This window comes from Anastrepha ludens, chromosome 6 (genome assembly GCF_028408465.1).
Source record: "Anastrepha ludens isolate Willacy chromosome 6, idAnaLude1.1, whole genome shotgun sequence".
Taxonomy (NCBI): domain Eukaryota; kingdom Metazoa; phylum Arthropoda; class Insecta; order Diptera; family Tephritidae; genus Anastrepha; species Anastrepha ludens.
This window is the reverse complement of record NC_071502.1, coordinates 102,470,323-102,483,826: the sequence shown is the minus strand read 5'-3', so window position 1 is coordinate 102,483,826 and position 13,504 is coordinate 102,470,323. Positions and strand designations below refer to the sequence as shown.

General features: G+C 34.8%; 1 protein-coding gene across 1 annotated transcript in view; it reads left to right on the top strand.

The window, feature by feature from the left end:
• Positions 1–3,070: 3,070 nt before the first annotated feature.
• The window catches only part of LOC128866653 (uncharacterized), a 50,419-nt gene continuing 39,985 nt past the window's right edge, over positions 3,071–13,504 (top strand). The window contains exon 1 of the mRNA XM_054107552.1: positions 3,071–3,314. The gene's annotated coding sequence lies outside the window, so the exon portion shown is untranslated. The remainder of the gene's footprint in view (positions 3,315–13,504) is intronic.

The window sequence follows — 13,504 nt, the reverse complement described above, 5'->3', positions numbered from 1 at the left end:
ATGTCAAACTGCCATTGTTTGTTGTTGCCTTGGCTTCTCCATAATCGCGTGCTAGTTTTCCGATCGCTAGATAAGGTAATGTGTATTGTAGAGATTAATTTTTCTTATTTTCAATAAGCGCAGCTCAGTTTGAAAATAAACTACCCCCTTCAATCAGAATCAGATTATAGCTTAATTTTCCGCAAGTAAGTATCTGGGTTAATCGCAAAATTCGGATTATATATGTATTAGATTCCAGAAAAAGCCGATCGCAAAATGGGCAATAACATAAAAACAGAGGTGTTCTCTGAAGGACTAAATCTGTATTTCTTCACTCGTTCCGGCTACCAAACTTTATCAGCATTTTCCAAGCGGAACTACGGGGTTGAGAAGGTTTGTAAGGCAGTGGGGAAATAACTGTGAATGTGTACAGAAGCGAGCATCTTTGTACTCCACTTACCAAGGAGCGGAAAGCTGCATCGAGGTGGAATAAAAAACACAAATTGCCGATGCAGTCCAAACAGTTTTTGTCCTAACTACGCCAAGTCAGCCAAAGGAGTACTTTTCGAGAAGGTCAAGAAGATAAACGGGTGCGATTCAGTTAAACGGGTGCGATTACACAATATTGGTCGCTAGATGAACATCTGGTTTAAAGTATCCTTCCATACAACACTCGGTACCGAAGCTGGAAACTCGAGGAGACTAAGAAAATGGTTAATAACTATCTCTAAGAGAACCCAGCCTTGGCACATAATAGACATCAGACACTAGAGAGCTTCTTACAGTAAAACATCTAATGGATATCTTCAAGTGCTCTTTGGTAAACAGACGTACGCATGCAGCTTCATTGATACGCCCAAAGGGTTTGAAGATATTCTAATCAGGACAAGGCATATGTCCTGTGCCATATAATTCTTATATGCATTGTCCCTCTTATGCTGCAAAAAGAAATGTACTTTAAATAATGATTTAATGTTGCGCTTATATTTCCATAATTGTTATAAAAATTACTAAGTGTCGAAGGTTGGCAGATGTAATAAATTGGAATACAAAAAAAAATAAAAAAAGTAGGGACCTGGGTTAGTTATGCAGACGACGTGGGTATGCTCCCACCAACACGTCAAGTTTATTACAGATACTTATAAAAGAGGGCTAACAAAGAAGAACATGTTATAACAAGAATCCCCATAGCGGTAAGTGTGTGCAAAGAGCTGCAACAGATACCTAAATTGTGTGTATTCTCGATCACTTACTCGGACTTTATATGATCAGTCTTTAGTAAGTCAGATCGTTCAGTAGCAAGTAATGAGCCGTTAGCTCATTCTGTACGACGATTCCGGCAATATATTAATGCTCGCATCATCCACCAAAGCGGCGTGAGCGTGAACGAGTATAGAAAAGATATATGTATCACACAGGCTCGCCGTCACTAAAGTCAAAGCTCGAAACGTTCTTTGGCGCGAGCCACTCGACACCTTAGAATATTGTGTGATTTTGGTTAACTAATACATTAACCAGCGATCATTGGATGCATTTGCTAATTTTTCAAGTTGTGCATTCATTCAGGGCAATAATTGATCAGCGGCCATTATCGGTCAGATATAATAGAACTCATTTCAGAACAAATTTCAAATGGTAATTACCATTTGCCATGCCAGCGATAGGGCAAAAGCTTTGTGGAATTTGTTTGCTGAAATCCTAAAGTCGGATGATAGTGACAGGGTAAAGTCCTGAAGTATAACAAAAACCCAATCGCTGCAAAAAATATGAAGGAATCGCAAGTTTTGAAACCTGTCAGAGCATTGGATGAAAGTGAGGCCGTTCAGAAATGCACGTTTTGGGTCATTCAAGATAGCCAGCCATTTTCGGCAGTAAATGGTACAGACCAGCCGTCGCCACAGTCAAGGCTCGAAATGTTTTGTGGCGCGAGCCACTCGAGACTTTGGAGTATTGTTTGTCTTTACATGCATTTGTTGAACAACTGCTAGTTGTCCTGCTATTCTTTGCATGCATACCTTACAAGCCTTCGTCACAACGCATACACAAAATTACAAATCAGCAATCGTGCCAGCTACACAAACTCGAAAATAGAATGTTGCTCGTCCGTGCCCAATTTAGAGGATGATGTACGAGACGGGTCATAACTACTTGATGCTAGTATCTGTGTGGCAACATCAAAACTAAGCGACCGAAATCAAGCGTTTTTTTATCGGGAAACAACTTCTAAGAACAACCATTGAAGCTCATAGGGGCAAGGCAACCCCCTGTAGGGCGTTCCGTTTGCTTAAAAAATCAAGACCTACACACGACTTCGTCATGAAATGTGTCCCAAATTTGTCAGGAGTATGAGTCAAACTACTTGACTGAAATTTCAAGCTATGCCAGCTTGCGAAAGACCTCTAATAGCAAAAAGTCCACAACTATTAATGTGTGTTTTCGTTTGTTTCACCCTTGCCCATCGTTTTCGCTACAAAAGACTTAAAAAGCGCAACAAATGAGTTTTAATAAAGAAAAACGGAATCTTATGAAATCTCAAGTGACTTAATAGACTGATAACATATAAATACATACATACTTACGTATTGTACATATACGAGTATAAAATTGCATACCCAGCTACTATTGTCGCTCTTTCCAAGCAGAAATCAACAGCTGTATTGCATCAGCAATGCATCAGGGCACAAATACACGCACGCACACACAGTCGCTCACACACATAACACCTACTAGCACGACTAACCTTCCTCTCAGCCGTGAGCCACACATTTGTGTGATAAAGTGGCAGGAATTCAACCAAATACAGGTGGCCGACTTAAATACAAGTATTCCCAGTATTCTTTCTGAATAAACACTTGCAGTACTGTGTCATTTATTGGTTGAAAAGAGTACAATATTAACGCTTGACACATTATAAACCCAGAAACTCTTAGAACCCCCCGCAAGTGAGAGCTTAAAAGCTCAGTGAAATACAGTGCAGTGCAGCGCAGCAGCAAAGGATGGCCAGCAAGGAAATAGCGTACGGAGGACAAAAATATTGTATCTTAAATGGCGATGCTGGCAGAGAAACGAATTCAGTTGCTCGCGACAAACGAAAGGAAGCTAACGAAGTGCCGTACAGCGCGGAGTATTGCTGTGCCAGCTGTTGAAGAAGTTGTTGGTGAGCAAAAATGCAGAGCAAAGTTGGGGTATACCACAGAAAAATAGCAACAGTAGCAAAGCTAAAGTGAAGCAAACAAGTAAGCAGCGAAAGTAAAATAACAAAAACAAAAAAAAAACCGAATACAACAAAAGCAATAGCAGCAAGCAACAACCAAAGCAACATAGGTGAAGCAAAGGTGAAAATATGAAGTGACAAAAAACAAAAAAAATACGAAAACAGAAAAAAGAAAATGTAAAAGGGGCGAATTGTGGAAATTTTAGAAATTGCGCAAAATTGCAAAAATAGTAAAAATTAGCACGACGCCAAATGTACTATATAGTGGAGAAAAGTAGTAATTTACGCGAAAAGTAAGCGAAATGAAGCAGCTACCTTAGCATAGCAAAATTATACATATTAACGTAGTGTCGCGAGTGAGCGAGTCAGTAAGGGCACGAGTGAGTGAGTGGGAGAGTGAGTGACAGCGTGGTACAGTGGTTGGTTGGGGAACTCGGCTACAACTGATGCGTGATTTACGGGTGCTTCTGGGTTAAAACTACTATCTCAAGTACCAAATGATAAAAAAATGAAATGAAAAACAAAAAAAATTTGAGTGATGTGAATTGCTCTTGCAATAGCCAAGTTGGCAGTGAAAGTAGAGTGGAAGATGAAGAAGGCAAAAGCAGGTAAGGGACACAGCACGTAGCGAATGCATTTAGCCAGGAGCGGTGCAGCGAAGTGTTAACTTGAAATTCCATCTCATGAATGAATGAATTTGTGTGTTGCATACGCTGAGGCGCACGAGCACGAGCGCGTAGGCAGGGCTGCGTGGCTATGTGTGTGTATGCCTGTGGCTGTGCTGGTGTTTGCGCTCTATTGTGCCTGAAAGGCGACGTGAAAAGGCAATGGGTTATACAAGTTGTTTGCATACAAAGAAAGCGAATGAGCAAGCGTGGAGTGCGCAAAAAACACAAAAATACAAAAAATACAACAACTACAAAAACAATGCTGATGACTACAATAACAGCAAAGCGGCTACTAAGTGAGACATAAAACATAAAAAGGCAGCAACAACAGCAGCGCAAGTGCTGATGTGCGCCACAGAGTATGCAATGCATAAAAGAAGAGCAAAGCAAAGCAAAAAAACGAAAGCTTAACTTGAGCGCTCAAGTTAATGACAACACAATGCCGATTTAATTGACAAGTTTTATGTGCTTTGCCAACAACAACAATTGCAATAACAAACGTAACGGCAAGCGGAGGAAATATGCATACAAATTTTGTGATTTCGAAGTTGAGGGATATGAGGTCAGCTTAGTAGGCAGCAGCAACAGCAACAGCAAAAAGCGCACAATTTTATTGCAGAAAAATAATAATCATAATAAAACGGCAATAAATAGTGTGTTGTGTGAGTGGTAAAGGCTTTCTTTGTAACGCGCACATAAGTCTGTGTGGGTGTCTCGCTTTTTTGTACGTACTTGTGTGTGTTCCACTCTGTGTTCATGTATATTTATACTACTTTGTGGCGCCAATAAACAAAGAAACAATTTAGCACAGCAGCAACAAAACAAGCTTAACACATAAGCTATACATAATTTAGCTTGAAGTGCCCAGTGTCGGCGTGTTAAACAAGCGCAAGCAAGTAAGACACGCCACTGGGAGGAATTAATAAAATGCTACAAAATCATTTACAACAAGCTTTTGTGTCATAAAATAAAAATTAAAAAGGCTTTTGGGGTGCTTTCGCTGAAAACCGTGCGATGTAAGAGTAAAATTGTATGCGGCTATATAAGATACTGAAGCTTAGGCGATTCATTTTCCTACATTGTTATTATTATTTTGTTAGAAAATTAATTAATCACTTAAGTCCTTCTTGTTATTATTATTATTAACTTATGTATATTATTATTGTTTTGTTTGCCTTTTTTCATTTAAAGCGCAGAAAAGAGGCTTATTTGTTGAAAGATATAATTAATCTTTCCTAATACTATTCACTCAACCAATGCATATCCAATCGAAATTATATGCAATGAAACTCACCCTCAAAATAAATGCATAAGCGGATTTGTTACCTAAGCAAAGCCGTCTAATAATCACGTGAGTAAACACGCATGCACGCACTTGTACGTATGCTGGTATATTTGTACATTTTCGTTTGGGGGGAAAAAAATCTATTATTTTTGCGTAAAATTTTTGCGAAAATGGTTTAAAACTGATTTAAGGTGGATCTTTAGCTCCTGGGCGATGCTACGACTACTAACATGCCGGCCATTCTCGTTGATTTCTGTGATTTTAACAAAATTTTCATTAACATCAAAAATGCCTGAACGGAATCGACGAAACCAAAATTGCACGTTATTAGCTCTTACAGTAACTGCACCAAGGCGCCATTCACAATTTCAGCGGCCTTGCTCCGATTTTCGTGTTTATCAAACAAAAAACTGTAAAATGGGCCAATTTTCTCTTTGTTGACTTCCACTGTTAACATCCTGTAACTCACAATTGAATGGAATAAACAAAAAACAGCAAAAAACTTTTTAGTGTGAAATGTTTTCTTGGCAATGAGTTTTTCAATAATTTTTTGCAAAAAACGGAGAGTATTTATTATCTTAAAACAAATTACTTATTAATTTTCATGCTTAAATGAATACACAAAATTTTTTTTTAAATAAAAAAACAAAATGGCGGCGCTACAGCTGCTCAAACGTGGTTCCTTTAATTTGCGCCGTGAAATGTACGGCCTCTTGTTATCAACTGAAATCAATCAAACAAAAATTTTTCATTAAAATAAGTTTTTCCGCTTTGCACTTCCCTATTTTTAACGACAAAAAAAGAAAAATGAAAATTTGAAGTGAAAAAGAAAAAAATTACACTTTTTTATAGATCATTTGAGATACATGCAAAGTATGTTAAAAAATATGTCTGTAAAATTTGAAGTTCATATGTGGATTACGTTTTGAGTTATTTTCGACGTTGATTTACGTTTTGAGTATTTCGAGAAAAACGCGATTAAAGTTTTCGTTCTTATTCATCTTTCGTTCGACGCTCACCATTTCACTGACTTGATAGGGACATTTAGACTTTTTATTAAGGGGTCCAGGGGTCCCGGTGGTCTAGAGCTCGAAAATTTAGGAATTCAGGATTTTCTTTTCAATAAAAAAAAAATGAAAAACGATATTTAAATTCTTTAGACTTTTTATTTAACTACTTGCATACTGAAGTTAAAAAAAAAAATATATTAATAATTGTAATAATTTTAAAAATGGTGCTGAAAAATTGGACCTGGTTGTCCATTTTGGCTCTTCTATTTTTCTGAAACACAAAAACCAAAAAAATTTGTAATGAGTATGACTGTAGCTATGTCCCGCTACTAGAATAAAAAGAAAAACAAAAGATTAACAAAATGGCGCGGTTTTGAATTTGACACTTAAAAATCGGTTTTTTTTCAGTTTTTTAATAAAAAAATACAAAATAATTGAAATAATAATGTGATTCTAGTACGAGCGATAGCCTTTGATGTTGTGAACAATATATAAAAATTTCAGACGATTCGATTGAATAGTTTTTTTTTTTTTTTGACAACACCAGGCCGAAAAAACTCGTTTCGAGATAAATGAGTTTAAAGTTTGAGGTACAGGGGCGCGCGGACCGCTCTGTACCCAGTTAATGTGCTGTAGAAGCTATAATATTGGGAATTTCCGCATGAAAATATATTTTTAAGATACTATACTTTCAAATCGATTTTTTGAAATTTCTAGACCACCCTTAAGCTTAAAACATTGAAAAGATTTTCTTTAGATTGTAAATGAATTTTTAAAGCAAGAAAATAAAAAATTTTAAAGCTCCCCCAGCTCCTCCTTAAATTGTTTGATCGATACTTTACGAGATATCGGTTACTACAGCCATCTACCGAGAAATAAAGGATTTCTTTCTTTGTTTCGCTTATTGCAAATTAGCTGATATTTTACGGGCACGAATTGCGGTTAGCCCAAAGAATGAAAATGTAAATTTTTTTGTTTTTTACAAAAGACGATACAACTTTATTTACTTATTGAAGTCTTTAAACCAAAAATTCTTACAGACTAAGTAATGCATTGCGATTATAAATAAAATAAAATAATAAAAAATGTTGAGCAACAAAAGACTGTACGTGGGTGGGAAATTTCCAAAGCTGGTTTAAATAAAATAAAGAGCTATGAATTTTCGCACAGCTCTGGATAAGAGAACATTGATTGCAAACTTCATATGAACATTTGCCAAATAGAAGGGATAAGGGAGTCGTATACTGCGTTTCGGAACATTTAAACTAATCCTAATCGAGGAGATAAGCGCTGTCCACTATTCCTTGAATGACGTAGTAGGCAAAAGTTAATAATAAAGTAGACCAACGGCTTTTGAGTGTTTTTAGATTTATTACAATAACATAAGAGGAGATGTGAGCGATGGCATAGGAGTGAAGAGCAAATTTCAAAAAAAAATTGGAGCTCATCAGCTTTCTTATTACCTTCTATTCATTGGTGTCCTGGTATCCACTAAATAGTGACCGCAAAGTTCAGTTTTTTTTGGATCTGCATTGTTGAACACATTCCCAGTTAGTGCAAGGAGCCATAATTGCTTTAATAGCCACTTGATTATCAAAGAAAAAGGTTTCTCCGAGAATTAAGAGGAGTTAATTCCACAACTATTTCAGCTGCTTTTGTTACAGCATAGATTTCAGCTTAAAATATACTACAGTAGTGTGGGAGTTTGAGAGACTTTTGGAGATCAAATTGCGGACAAAAGACAGCCGCTATTACTCCTTCCGCCATTTTGGACCCATCTGTAAAGAAATTTATGAATGGTATTTGGATTCTAGAGCTTTCTGCCATTCATTTTTCTTTATAATGTCGATAAGATTTTTGCCAAACTTGACTCGTGGAATCACGTAGTCTGAGCTTCCGTTCGAATCCAAAATATTGCTGTGACCAAAAATCTTCTGTGACATCTTGCATGCCCTGACATCTTCAGTCTTGGAGCAGATCTTTTGGCTGAGTGTCTTGCTAGTTTGATTGGATGTCAGTTGAGAATTCTTTCTATTGCCGCTCTTGGAGTTGTGCTATGGAGAACGGACGAAACTCGTAAACAAAATTTTTAAATCAGTATTGAATTTTATGTTATTTTTTATTTAAATTAAATACACCTACTGCACGTAATAAATTTAATTGTAAATTTTTTATTCGTTTAATTTTTTATTTATTGTATTTAGTTTATTTCATTTCATTTTATTCAATAATAATAGTATTTCTTTATTTTTGTCTTAAATATTACTAAAACTCAAACTACTTAATTGAGATGGGCTGGGCACGAAATTTTATGGCGGGATAATGAGAAGAAGTGTGTACTTAAGGCAGTATTTAAAATATTATTTATTTATTAAGGCTATATTATTAGAATAACGGTGAGTTAATTTCAGAAATGGTATAACTTCGAAGTAGTATAAACTGCATTTACTTGTCATCCAACATTAGCGCCCATAAATTTTATTAGCGTTGCAATATCCATTAATACTAGGAGTCTCTCTTAAGCTGGCCATAAACAGGGCACCATTCCTAGCGATTTGTTGCAGTTCGCAAAAAATTCCGCGCATATGGGTCGTGCGGGCACAAATCCCAAGTAATTGAAAACTTTCATTTATTTGGGATTTGTTGCTAGTGTGTGGCACAGTTTGTGGATTTTTAAATTTTTTTATTGACCGTCATCTTGGTAAGAGTAAGCGTAAAAATGATAAATGACATTTTTTAGAAGAATTTATAGTGTTTCAAAAATGTGCCAAATAAAAAGTGAATTATTCATAACACGTTTTTTCTTTTTTGGACGATCACTCAATACGCCAATTTTTTATTGATACCTCAACTTTTCGAAATATTAAACCAACAGAAAACATGTAAAAGCTTGCAGGTTCCACGGTCAGCTGATAGCTTATTTATATTGAAAATTAAAAGTGAAATAAGTAAAATGAAAAATAAAAAATAAAAAATGGAACATTGAAAATTCAAAAAGGCTACACATTCTATTCAGTCCAAAGTAGATTTGCTTCATATCAAAATAAAATGTCATTTTCCTATCTCCATTTTCCCTATTCTGCTAGAGGTTTGCGTAAGCGAAGATTATCAACTTCGCGAACTTTGAATGAGGTCGCATCAAATCAATTAGTTTGGGAAATTATTTTAATAATATATTATATGGCTAAAAAATGTACTTAACTTAAGTAAAGGAAATTAGGTTTAGATTAACGAGAGAAATTTTGTTTGAAATTCGTATTTTTGAAATTAAAAAAAAAATGTTGTTAGTAAACCGAAGAGCTTTGAAGCGTTGATTTTTAAATAAAAGATTACTAAAGTAATTGATAAATTTGTTTAAATATTCGAAACTTTTAAATAACTTTCTGTAGTTTTCTTCTTTATTGAAAAACTGCAAGGACTGTGTAAATATTATATTACTCAATGCAGCTTTTATAACCGTAACGAGTCCTTGCTAATAAAATGAAATTCTTTCAAACTAAGAACATTTTCCTAATTTCATGGCGAATCATTAAATTTTCACCCCGAATTTTTCATGAAAGAGAATTTAAATTTAATGTAAAATTAAATGTTATGACCTGACTGCAAAAATATACATAAATTTAGAGGAGAAGGAGCTCGGCCAAACACCCAACAGAAGTGTATACGCCAATTATTTATTTATTTATTTATTTATTAAATATTTGTGTACACACTTACTATATAATTAAAAAAACTCTCCCGTGGATAATATAATTTTCGTGTAATTTTCGTTTAAATTTTAAACACTCCTCTGTAGCTATGCTCACGAAATTCAAATAAAAAAAGAGGTTGTCTGTAAAGTCGGTTTACTGACGATAGTTTAACGTGATAAGGTCATAAGAAAATACTGATTGAATGGTTGCATTTTTCAAAAGAAAATTTTAATTTTATTTGTTTGATAGATATTTTGTATGGATACAGAGAATGAGTTAACATTAACATAACATAATATACTTTAACATAACATAACATAACATAACATAACATAACATAACATAACATAACATAACATAACATAACATAACATAACATAACATAACATATCATAACATAACATGCTGTTCAAGCAAAGTAACGACGCATGTGCAAGATAACGACGCATTTTTTGGTGCGTGCAGCCTGCTACATAGAATTATAAGACGTTATCGCGTCAAAAAATAATAATAACATTAAAACAACAGGTATTATTAACAAACTTGGTTTTATTTTAAATTCTTCAAGTAAATCAAATTAATAATAATCAATAAGAAGGCATATGCAAATACAAATACGTGAATTTATATATGTACATATGCGCATATACATACATATGTACGCTCACTTAAGTAGGAGAGAGCAAGATGTCGAACGTTGCCGTTCGTTTGCTTTGTTTGCTTTGTCGTTCGTTCCGCGCTTTCGCTTGCAGTTCATTCAAGGTAACGACAATAAGCAAGGTAACGACAAATGAGCAAGGTAACAGCAATGAGCAAGGTAACACTAATGAGCAAGGTAACGACACATTTTTTCGTGCGTGCAGTCTGTTAAATCGAATTATAAGACGTTATCACGTCAAAAATAGTGAAACCTGAAAGTCTAAATTTTTACACTCATTTCATTTTAAAGCAGCACCTAGGCGCGTCTTTTGAAAGATCCTTTACAAAATATTTCATAAACTTGTTGAGAGTTTGTCGTATCAAATTAAAAGCATTCACCTACAATTCAAATACAAAAGCATCAACAATTCGTAAGTTAGAATTTCACAGTTAGAAAAAAAGATATTGGCGCAAATTCACCGGCATTCGGAAGTAGAAAACTTGTAATGTAAGATGCTGGTATCGCTTTTTTGCATTTAGAACACCAAAAAAAATATGTCGCGATGCTGTCTAACCTCAAATACATGTCATGGTCACTCTTTTGCATTCTTTTGCTAAAATATCTCGGAAATCTGAGTCATCAGCGCAATTAAGAAACTGGATTTGAAGTCAGAGTATTGATAACTTTAGGGAAAGTACATATGTATACTCTGGTTCCTAGTGGTAAAATTTCTTTTCGGCTGTCTAATCTGCATTGCGCTGCAGAAAAAACGGATACTTTCCGATTATTGATATAAAGTTTTGAATTTTCAGAGTTTTATTATTTCAGTTAAAACTTTATTACTTTTAGTGCAGCTTCTGTATTTTAATTTTTTAATAATTCAACTTCGATCTCTTTTGTGTGTGTATACTGCCAATGTGGTCATGTGGCAGTGTTTTCACTGTTTCCACTGCTTCTATTGTTTTAATTTTCTTTCATGATTTTCTGACGAATGATTGTTCTGGTTTTTTTAGCAAGTGAAAGTTTTTTTTTCTCAATATTTGTACCAAATATAATATACACCTACATATGTTCACACATATTTGTATGAATGTATTTGCACCTACAGCACTAGTTGTGTGCTTGCCATTTGCCATCGAAAGTTTTCCTTTCTACTGGCATTACACTTATGTATTTACCCTGTATAATAGAAAGTTCAAGGAAGTTCTGCAATAAGCAGGAAGAAAGGACATTGCAGTGTACTTAAAGTTTAATGAGGTGCAAATGAAAGCAAGTGCTTTGAGTAATATTTGATTTGTAAAGAAAAAAAGTGCCAATAAAAATGAAATAAAAGCAACAAATTGAAATAATCCTAAAGTAACAAAATGGCTGAGTGTTTCGGATGTGCTTTGTTTTAGTGTATTTAAGGTTTAAGTGTAAAAGGAAAAAAACGCAATAGTTATAGAAAAGCCTCCTCACTCCTAGTACGGTTACAATCGGCATAAAAATCTCTAATGAGTCCCATTTCATTTGCTTTTTACGGCTAAACGATACATTTTCTAGTTTTATACCCCGTATTCAAGTAGCAGTGAAGAAAACAACAATATCTCCAATGAAGATCTCAGTCAGGATGATGACGATTGGTTGGATGTTGCAGAAAACGAAACCCCCTCAGATCGATTCAGTCAAATTTTTTGGATTCTTCACTTAAAACAAACATCAACGCTGCTGAATCTTTGAGAACGCGCTTACAGAAAGTTAGTCTGTATCTAGAATATATAAAATTTTCCTCTCTCAGTGTCGACGAATCTGTCGAAAAATAAAGTTTCATTACTTATAATCCGAACAAGTCCACTAAATGGGGTATCGGGGTTTATGTGCTTGCTGATGTACGTACTGGATATATTTTTAGTATCCTCTCATATTATGGAAGTCTTACTTCAGAGGAATTAACCAATCCGGATTTACCTGTAACTGCCAGAATACCTCTAACATTATAAAAAATTTAATGGATAAAATCCCCACGGGGCAAGGTTTTCATATGTATATATACTGACAAGTATTAAACAAGTATACCATTGGCAGAAGAATTGTTGAAGAAGAAATGTTATCTAATCGGTACAATAAAGTGTAATAGGAAGGGTATGCCTGCAGCAATAAAAACCCCAAAATATACCACAACTATAATATAAAATCAGTTTTTTGTTACTTAAGGCCTGGAAAGATAAAATACAAGTTGCTGTGCTCAGCACTATTGGGGCCAAAAACCCACCATAGTTTAAGATTATACCAAAAATATGGCTGGTGTCGATCGAGCAGCTCACTATGCAGCTTCTTATCCGTTTTTGAGGAAAAAGTTTGAAATGATGGCGTAAACTTTTCTTTTGGGGATTGGAAGTGTCCGTAGTAAATGCATACATTCTGTATAAAGATACCAAAGTACAAAGAAATGAACAGTTTGTTAAAAAGTTAACTCTTCAACCAAGTGGAGATTTTCAAAGAACAGTTCAACCCCAAGGGAAATGTAATACCTCTGCAACTGAAAATCGAATTGCATACTCCTCAGTTTGAAAGTAACAAAGACTGTCGAGTATGTTCCGATTGAAAGATTAAAGGCGGCCGTAAACGAATAATCACGTATTGTTCAACAAGCCCCGCAAATCCATCACTACACATTGTCAATTGCTTCGAAAATTATCATACTTTTAAAAATTATAAAAATTCATTTCATTTATAAAGTTATAAATCAAGTAAATGCTTAAATATATTGAATTCATATCTAAATAAATCAGTTTAAATGTTTAGTTTAAGTTTTCATCCTTATAAACGTTTTAGAATTTCACCTAATTTTCCGTCGTCTTATGGGCGAGTATTACAAAAAAAGCTCTCGGCCGTTAAGTATTAATATCCAACACAACAACCTTTGGCTAAGTTTCAGCAATGGATATATGTAAATAAGATATCAATATATTTAAATTTTAAATCTAGAACTTATGAGAGAGAGAAAAAAGTAGGTATGGTAATGGTAGGTACGAAA